The sequence below is a fragment of the Leptonychotes weddellii genome, chromosome 3 (assembly GCF_054177405.1).
Source record: "Leptonychotes weddellii isolate Sample4059 chromosome 3, ASM5417740v2, whole genome shotgun sequence".
Lineage (NCBI taxonomy): Eukaryota > Metazoa > Chordata > Mammalia > Carnivora > Phocidae > Leptonychotes > Leptonychotes weddellii.
In genome coordinates, this window is record NC_138371.1 from 132,215,508 (window position 1) to 132,226,369 (window position 10,862).

The window sequence follows — 10,862 nt, forward strand, 5'->3', positions numbered from 1 at the left end:
GCAGGGAGTCTGCTTCTCCCTCTGACCCTAACCCCTCTCATGTGCTCTCTCTCATTCTCTCTCTCTCAAATAAATAAAATCTTTACAAAAAAAAAAGTCAAAATTACTAGTGAATATAGTGATAATGAGTGAGTCTCTTAAATTACACATTGTATGCCATAGGCCTGAAGAGCTGTAAACAGCTACTAGCTATTACAAATCAAAAGCACTTGGCTCAAATACCTATAAAATAGACATAAGAATACTGGCTTATGGGGATGTCTGGGTGGCTCAGTTGGCTAAGCTTCCAACTCTTGATTTCGGCTCAGGTCATGATCTCAGGGACCTGAGATCCAGCCCCACATTGAGCCCCACATCAGGCTCCAGCTCAGTGGGGAGTGTGCTTGAGATTCTCTCTCCCTCTCCCCCTGTTCCTCGCCCCCGCACTCTCTAAAATAAATAAATTATATTCATGAACAATTTTTACACCTGAATTTATTGCATTATATTATATATTTAAAAACTTGGTTTAGAAACAAGAGCCAGGGATTGAAATTTTAGGTAATTTAACAAAACTTCTTATTAGTCATATATATTTTCTCCACCCATGTAGTCTTTCTTTTATGGGTAAGACTGCATATTTTCCTGAATTCAGATAGTAGAAGCACTCTGTAAACTCAACTGCATTCAAATATATTACTCTGTTGGAAATTATCAATAGTTCTTATATTTTTCTATGTTTCACTGGTCTTCTTAATATGCACAATCAACATATGTTATGCTTTCATGTATATCTGATCACAGTTGGGGGCCTTACACAGAAGGAGAGAGAAAACACACTACACATTCCAAAATGTACCAGATAATTCTATGCTCCTCTTGTGTTTCAAATTTCTCAAAACAAACCAGCTTTTGAGGAAAAACGTACCACTTTGGTTAATTGTTTCAGAAGAGTGGCAAGAATTTTATATTAAACTGGCTTGTGTTTAAATGTATTCTTTGCTTTCTAACCCACCTAGTTAAAAATTCTTCTAAAAATCCCATTATTTTTCTAAAATGCTCAGAAACAAACTAGATAGAAATACATATTAATAAATACGTATATTACAGTGTTGAACTTTGTATATTTTGAATTATTTTATATCATTATATAGGAAAACCAGGACACCAGAGACATTCTTTGGTGTATTTAACAACTTGGGGCACTTAGTAACTTTTAGGGTAAATATTTCACTGAACATTTCTGAGGAATTCATTTTCTAAACTTTTGTTCAGGATGTAATTCTTAAAATGTAACAAGCTTACTTATTGTATTTTGGATTTTTATTTAGAAATATTCCATAAGGATATTTTCCTATGTATTATATTTTTAAGAGATCATGTAATCAGAGTTATTATAAGCATTTTCCTAATCAAGATATAATTAAATTATAATCCAATATTTATGCTGTATTTAAAATCTTCTTTAGGAACATATTCTCATTGAGGATTACCCAATCAGCCAATAGTGAAGAGAATCTGTTACATGAGCAAAATCATTAGTGAATAGGCAGGTAGACTATATTTCAATGTTAAGTAAACAATACTCCTGGGGAGGGGCAGGAAAATAATTCAGTTAACCATCTCTTTATACACAGGTTCACACTAAAATTATTTTTATATCTGAAGAACTGTTTATTATTGCAATTCAAACCATTTCAAAATTTGTACCCAAAGCAAATTTTTATAGTACAATTATTGAGAAGATAAAAAGGAGTTAGTAACAAAAATGCTGATACATCCATAACTACACTCCTGCAACCAGACTTTGCTATAATAAAGCACAGTTTTATTAAGCAATTAATTAATTGCTACATTAAAATGATAGGGGCCCAACTCATAAAAATGACTTATGAGAATGCAGCTTCTTTTGCTGTGTTAACTGAAAATGCAAGCTGTACACACCATTTAATTAAGAAAAATGTAATCAAGCAATAGTGTGGGTGTTTAGTTTGGAAGCAAAACTTGCAGGTGTGAGGGGACAAAGAAATGTGATCATGACATCTTTAGCTGAGAATACCATTTGTTGGAAGCGACTATAAGCTAAAGTTTCAGAGGCTTAACAACTGAAATAAGTAACGGTGCTCAGAGGTTTATCCTATAGCTTTTACCTATTTTTAATTTTTAATTTAGAGTTGCATTGAAGACATGCATACAGCAATCCTAATTGTAGACTATATACTCAGTGTCATTTGAGGCAATTTGTTTAAAGGCAACTTAATAAGAAGAAATATTTAAGTTCTTATTCTATTGCAGATATTGTGCTAAGGACTTTATATGGATTAATTTTATATCTCTCAACAGCCCTTTCAAGTTAATTCCAGTTTTACAAATGGAATCTTAGGGACATTAAATAACTTTTCTAAAACCACACCACATGTGGTGGACGAGACAAATTCCTAATGGAGCCAATATACATGACTGCACAGCCTGTGCATTTAAACCTTATGCCCGCTATCCCTGTTTTTAATTTAATCACCACCTGTAAAATTGTGGTCACTTTCACACTCTATAAGATAAGATCTGGGGCAATAGTTTTGTGTATAAATTACCCTAATTATTTTAGATTTCCCTCCAGAAAAAAAAAAGAAGACAAAACAGAAATTATCGTATCTGTTTGGAGACTCTAGGGATGACAGAAGAAGCAACAGGAAATGTAGTTTTCCCTAGTGGTTAATCTGGAACCCAAATAAAATTATCATTTTCCAGAGCTGGCCAAATTCGAAAGCTTATTCTTGTCTCCTTGTCTATAGCCATTATTAATGAAATGAAAGCTATACTTTCCTTTCCTAAAGAAATAAGCCTTTAGCTGGCCTTCCCAGAGAGCTATTCATCACCATCATTTAATTATGAAGCAATGACTCACCCTCACAAAATATTGTAAAGGAGTGAGAAATAAAGACAGTTGTTATGATAGAATTGAAAATCATAGCATTGAGTTCTAAAATTTTTTCTTGATACAGACCCCAAATTTCTAAAGTATTTTACTTATTTACCCTTCCTTCAGATTTTTATCTAGTTTCACCTTTTTCACCCTATTTATCAAGAAAATATGCCTCATTTTTAGTTCTCACATGTATCTGAAATCTGGTCAAGATAATATAGACCCCAAAGTAAGATAACTTAATTATGCTCCACAGAATATATTATTACTCAGATCAACAATATTTTATGCAATATTAGACAGGTAAAATTTAATATCAAAATGAAATATTGCTGATCAAGAAATTTGCTGATAAAAATATTTCTCTTTTAGTGACTTCAATGATAAAACTTTAAAATTAAAAGAACTGTCAAAAGCAAACAAAAACAAACAAAAGAAGGGTCATTTTTCTTCAAATATTCAGGGCCTTGGCCACCAATATCTTAAGCTTATTGTTCCTAAGGTAAGTCTGAGCAATTGAAGCAACACATTATCCATACAATTTTGGCTACATTAAAGATCACTATACCAGATAACTGAAGATAAATTATTTTTTACAGCAAAATTATAAAATATTTAAAACTCCTAATGTAACATGCTAGAAACACAGTAAGAAGCAAGCTAAAAAACATGAAGTGAGGACTTTAATCATCAACAACAAAATATATAAAAACAAAGCATACTTTTCTAAAAGAATAAGAGTGTTCAAATTACATTAATAGGAGATCTCAAAGCAAAAAAAAAAATCAAACAGATTTTTAAGTCATAGGTATATTACTGAAGAAAATCGCTGAAACAATAAACTTTTTACATATTTACTTTTAAATATAATTGTTATTGGCAATCTTCATTTTTCTGTATTTCTTATTTTTAGAATTACCATTCTATAATAAATTTGATCAAATAATCAAGTAGAAATTCCAGGAGCACTTTTACTACTAAAATCATTCAGCTGTCTTTGAGCCATTCCTCAAAAGTTTCTATATTGCATATATAATTTAGTATCTATCAAATAGGACCTGTGCTCTTTGAGACAAATGATTCTTTGGTTATTTTTTACCATTAAAAAAAAACAAAAACCTAAGACAATAAGACACACATACTGATTTATCTGCATAAAACTTTGTAGTTTTTGTTTCTTGGTTTTTGGGTTTTTTTATTGTTGTTGTTGTTATTTCTAAATCAAATAAAGTACAAAGTGTTATGCTGGCCAAAATTGCCAGTGTTTGGGCAAAGGTAGAGTCTGTCAATTGACTGAATAGTAAGTACTAAGCCAAAAAGTAGGTGCAACTAGATTGTCAATGGTAGCACAAAATGAGGGATTTTTGCAGTGTTGAATCAAAATTCTCCAAGTAAAACAAGATACCTGCTGCAGTAAATGGAAATAAATGTTTCTACTTGTCCAAAGGAGGAAATTATGTGTCTCCAAAGAAATTCAAAAAAGATTTCTCTCTACCCATTTGTGGAATATAATGGAAAAGATTTCTCTTTTACCCATTTTTAAGGTAAAACAATCAAATTCACCCAGTTTAAGTGTATAGTTTGATAAATTTGGTAATTATATGCAATTGCAATAACCATTACCACGATCAGGACCTAGGACAGTTCCACAGATCTAAAAAGTTCCTCCTGCCACATCGCAGTCAATCCAATCTGACCTCAAAACACAGCCATTAATCTGCTTTATTTTACAATTTTTCATTAGCATAATTTATTAGAATCAATTCATAGATAGCCTTTTTGATTTCTTTCAATTAACATAGTAATTTGTGATTCACCTATATTTTGAGTATTAATATTACATGTCTCTTTACTTCCAAGTAGTAGTCCATAATATGGATATACCAAAATCCATTAGTATTATTATTGGTGATTATTTTATTGATTATTGATTTACTGATTAATGGACATTTTGTTTCTAGTTTTTAATGAATAATCCTGCTATGATTACCCATATGAACATATTTGTGTCAACACATATGTTAATTTCCACTGTATAAATACCCACGAGTGGAATTTGTGAATCTTAAAAAGAAGAGTAGCTTTAACATACAAAATATCGCCACTGTATTTTCCAAAACAACTGTCCAATTTTCTGTTCCCAGCAATATTACATGGAGTTCTAGTTGTTTAAAATCATCATTACCTTGATATTGTCACTTTTTAAAAATTTAGTTATTTAATGGATTCCTTATGGGATATAATTAGGGATATAATTTGCATTTCCCAAATGAATAATAAGGTTATATACATCTTTTTATGTGCTTATTGGCCATTCATAAGTCACCCTTATGGAGTAAGTATTGAAAGCTGTTTCCCATTTTCATATTGGCTTTTTAGCTTATTATTAAGTTATAATACAAGAACCATGGGACAATTTCAAAGTTGCAATATGCATGTAAGTGTAATGCCAATAGAAGAAGGAGATAATGAAGCACAAGAAATATCTGAAGTAATAATAGCCAAGAACTTTGCAAAATTAATAACAGACACCAAAATACTTACACAAGAAGCTAAGTAAACAAAAATTAAACATTAAAAAATACCCCAAAATCCACATATAGACTTAGCATATTGAAACTTTAGAAAATCTTAGGATAATGAGAAAAATCTTGAAAGAAGACAAAGGTAGACAAAGCATCTTACCTCTAATGGAACAAGGATATAAATTACAGTGGACTACTCATCAGAATCCATGTAAGCAAGAAGAAAGTAGAGTTGAAAAGTTTTGAAAGAAAAAAAAAAAAAAACCTACCAAACTAGATTTCTACATCCAGCAAATTTATCTTTCAAAAGTGAAAGAGCTCTTTGGTCTCAGCAGCAGAAATGAGATGACAAAGGGGACGTCATCCCTTTGGAAAGGCTCACAATAAGACACACATGTTGTGCTGCTGCTTTGCTCTAATACCACTTTCAGAAGTCGACCTGTGGCAAGTGTGGCTATCCTGCCAAACAGAAGAGAAAGTATAAATGGAGTGCCAAGGCTAAAAGATGAAATATCACTGGGATGAGTGGGATAAGGCACCTAAAAATTGTGTACCACAGATTCAGTTATGTATTCCAGGAAGGAGCAAAACCTAAACCCAAGAGGGCAGCTGTTGCAGCATCCAGTTCATCCTAAGGATTTCAATGATTAGTCACACAATAATAAATGATCTGGTTTTAAAACATTAAAAAAAGGTGAAAGAGAAAGACAATCTAGGTAGAACAAATGCTGAGGGAATTCATTACCTGCAGATCTCCCCTGCAAGAAATGTTAAATGATTTTCTTTAGGCAGAAGGAAAATACAGGTTAGAAACATGGATCTATATAAAGAAAGGAAGAGTTTCAAGCAAGGAATAAAAAGGTAAAGTAAAATATTTTTTTCTTATTCCTTACTGATCTAAAGGATAATTATTCAAGGTAATAATACTAGCAATATATTGGATGATTATAACAAATAAATGAGATGAATGACAGCAATTGTCACCAAGGATGGAGGAAGGTTGAAAGGTACCTGCACTAAACTTAAAGTGAGATAGTTTTATTTTAAAGTAGACTAAAATTTGTCATAAATGAACACTGTAAATTCTAAAACAAAAAGCAAACAATTTAAAGTATAGTTGATACACTAAAAGATGATTTACATAAAATATTCTTTTGGAGGAGGAAGATAAAGGGAGCTCTGGCAACAAAGAGAAAACAGTTCCAGACATAGTAGATATTAATCCAGCTACTGATGCAAAAGTGATATGCATTTACTACAAACTATATTTTGAATTTTGATCTTTTCTTGGGCAGGCAATATGAGATATGATACCCTCTCATGATATTGGGCAGTGTAGAGAACTATAGCTCCCAGTCAGCCACACAATCACAAGGGTAAATAACTCATACACTTACAACCCTTATGTGTCCATATAAATCATGTTTTTCACTGTCAGTATTCAATAAATTACAGGAGATATTCAACACTTTATTATAAAATAGGGTTTGTGTGAGATAATTTTGCCCAACTATAGGCTAGTGTAAGTGTTCTGAGCATGTATGAGGTAGACTAGGCTAAATTATGATGTTTGGAACATTAGGTACATTAAATGCATTTTCACCTTAAAGTATTTTCAACTTACAATGGGTTTATCCAGATGTAATGCCACTGTAAGTTGAAGAAGAGCTTTACAGAAATACTTTAAATATGAATGCTATAGATGCACCAATTAAAATATAATGATGGGCAGAGTGGATTTAAAAAAGACAACTATATGTGTCTAAAAGAAAAACACTTTGAATAGGAAGACTAATATCTTAAAGGTGAAGGAATGAAAAAAGATATACCATGCTAGCACTAATCAAGGCAAAGCTGGAGGAGAGCTATATTATTTTCAAACAAAGCAGACTTGAGATCAATAAAAATTATCACATATAAAAAGTAAGAGATCAATATGCAACAATGTATAGCAATCCTAAATGTGAATGCATCCAAAAATAGAATGTTGAACTATATGAGGTAGAGTGTCTGGGTGTCAGTTAAGTGTCTGTCTGGTGATTTCAGCTCAGTTCATGGGTGGTGAGATTAAGCAGCATGAGCAAAACATCAATCTCTAAGCTCAGCAAGGAGTCTGCTTGAGATTTTTCTCCTTCTGTCCCTCCCCTCACTAGCATTTGCTTGTGCTCTCTCTCTAAAATAAGTAAATCTTTATATATATATATATATATATATATATATATATATATATATATATATATATATATGAGGCAAAACTAAATGGAAATGAACAGAGAAGTAGATAAATCCACTATTACGACAAGGCTTCCACGGTCCATGTTAATAATTGATAAATCAATATTGATAAATATTGATAAATCAATAAGGATATTGACCTAAAGTTGACCTGAATCAGACTATTAATCAACTTGATCAAATTGAAATTCAAAGAAAACTTTATCCAACTTCAAAAGAATACACATTCTTCTCATGGAACATTCACCAACATCACCCACATTCTGAGTCATAAAACATACTTTAACAATTTAATAAAATAGAAATCATGTAAAGTTTGTTCTCAGACCATAATGGAATTAAATTAGAAATCAATAACAGAAACATAGCAGTATGTAGAGGGACATCTATAGGACATAGTGCATGTATCAGGAAAGAGGAAAGATCTAAACGTCAATAACCTAGGTTTAACTTTAGAAACCTAGAGAAAGAAAAGCATATTAAGGCTTGAACAAGCAGAAGGAAAGAGATCATAAACATTATCAGAAATCAAGAAATTGAAAATAGGAAAACAGTGGAGAATATCACCAAAACCAAAAGTTGTTTCTTTCCAAATGAATGCATTTATAGGCAGGATAACAAAGAAAGAGAGAAGACACAAATTATAAATTTCAGAAATGTAAGAGACGTTGCTTATTTCACAGATATTAAAAAGATAACGATGTTACAAACAACTCGATACCTATAAATTTGTAAGTTAGATGAAAAGGGACAATTATTTTAAAGGCAAAACTACCAGGGTGCCTGGGTGGTGTAGTAGGTTGAGCCTCCAACTCTCATTATGATCTCAGGGTCCTGATATCAAACCTTGCATCGAGCTCTGCACTCAGTATGGAGGCTGCTTTAGATTCTCTCTCTCTCTCTTCCCCTCCCACTCATGCTCTCTAAAATAAATAAATCTTAAAAAAAAAAAGGCAAAACTACCAAATTTATTTGAAGAAAAAGATGACCTGAATAGTATGACATCTATTAAATAAATTGAATCAATAATTAATAACATTCCAAAAATGAAAGTACCAGTCCATTATGATCTCAATGGTACATTCTCCCAATCACTTAAGAAAGAAATAATTCCATTCTTCACAATATTTTCCAGTATATAAAAATAGGGGGAATACTTCTTATTCCACACATTACTTTAATAATAAAATGATATAAAAATTTTATCAGAAAACTGCACACTGATATTTTTCATAAACATCCTCAACAAAATATTTACAAATTGAATACAATGTATAAAAATAATTATTAACCTTGGCCAATTGAGATTTATTCCAGTATTGTAGAATTCTGGGATTCTATTCCATATATGAAATGTTGGTTCAGTATTTGAAGAGCGATCATTGTTCTTCAAATAGAAGAATAGAACAAAAAAAAAAAGGAAGAAAAAAAAGGAAATCTGCTAGAAAACATAAGTTGTACAAGATAAGAGGGTTGATAATATACAGATGTCAAATGTTTTCCCATATAGGAACAATAAACAGATGGAATTCATATTTAAAATTACCATTTATGGGACCCCCTAGGTGGCTCAGTCGATTAAGTGGTTGCCTTTGGTTCAGGTCATGATCCCAGGGGACTGGGATCAAGCCCCATGTCAGGGTCCCTGCTCAGTGGGGAAGTCTGCTTCTCCCTCTTCCTCTGCCCCTCCCCCCAGCATGCTCACATGCTCTCTCTCAAATAAATAATCTTTTAAAAAAATAAATACCATTTAGAGTTGCATCAAAATATAATACTTAAGTATAAATCTAACAAAATATGTCAAAAAAACCGGTCTGTGGAAAATTACAAAATGACAATGAATTTTTTTATATTAAAAAAATGTATAGAGAGTCTTTAATCACTCATTAAAAGACTTATAGCCTTTATAGAGTCAGCACAGTATTGAAAAAGAACAAAGTTACAGGACTCATACTACCTTAGTTCAACCTTTCTACAAGACTTTATTAACGAAATGAGTGTAATATTGATGAAAGAATAACATAGGTTAATGGAATATAAGCTAGATCCCAGAAATAGACCCTAACAAACATAGTCAACTAATCTTTGACAAAGATCAAAGGCAAATCAATAAAGGATAATCTTTCCAACCAATGGTTCTATATCAATTGGTCATCCATATGCAAAAATATTAACCTAGATCTTATATATTACATATAAAATGACTCAGAATGGATCGTAGACCAAAATGAAAAACACAAAACTATTAAACTTCTAGAAGATAACTTAGGTGAAAATCTACATGATCTTGGATTTTATGATGAGTTTTAAAAATATAATACCAAAAGCAATACCCATAGAAGAAAAATTAGTCTTTCTTAAAATTAAAAACGTGGTCTTTATGAAAGATATTATTAATAGAATAAAAAGATAAAGACTTGGAGAAAATATTATCAAAATACATAACTGATGAAGGATTTGTATCTAAAATATACCACCAAGGGGCACCTGGGTGGCTCAGTCATTAAGCATCTGCCTTCGGCTCAGGTCATGATCCCAGGGTCCTGGGATCAAGCTCCGCATTGGGCTCCCTGCTCCACCGGGAGCCTGCTTCTCCCTCTCCCACTCCCCCTGCTTGTGTTCCCTCTCTGACTGTGTCTCTCTCTGTCAAATAAATAAAATCTTTAAAAAAATAAAATAAAATAAAATATACCACCAAAAAATGACTAGGAGGAAAGATGGCAGAAGAGTAGGGAACCTCATTTAATCTGGTCCCTTGAATTTAGCTAGATAACTACCAAATCATTTTGAACACCTATGAATTCAACCTGAAATATAAGAAGAGAATTGCTGGAATTCTACAAAGAGAAAAGTGACCACTTTTTACAAGGTAGGAGGTGTGGAGAAGTGAATTGGAGGGACTATATCAGAAGATAAACGGTGGGGGGAGGGAGCCTCTGAAAGCTGGCTACCAGAAAGTGATATAGCCCCAGGGGGCAAAATCAGAACTTTTAGAAGTCTGCTCCAGTGAGAGACATCCTGCCTGAAAGTGCTCAGGTGGCAAAGCAGGGCAGAATCCTAGGTGGACAGTGTGGTCTCAGGATCCCTGTGGTCACAGAAAGAATGGGGGTGCCTGAGCCCACAGAGTTCCCAAGCATCAGCGTAGGAAAGTGGCTATGTTCAGCAAGGAGCCCAGGGGGTGGGCTCTCAGCTGGATTTGC

General features: G+C 32.6%; 1 pseudogene; it reads left to right on the forward strand.

The window, feature by feature from the left end:
* Positions 1 to 5,772: 5,772 nt before the first annotated feature.
* Positions 5,773 to 6,062, forward strand: LOC102732717 (large ribosomal subunit protein eL37-like; annotated as a pseudogene).
* Positions 6,063 to 10,862: the final 4,800 nt, after the last annotated feature.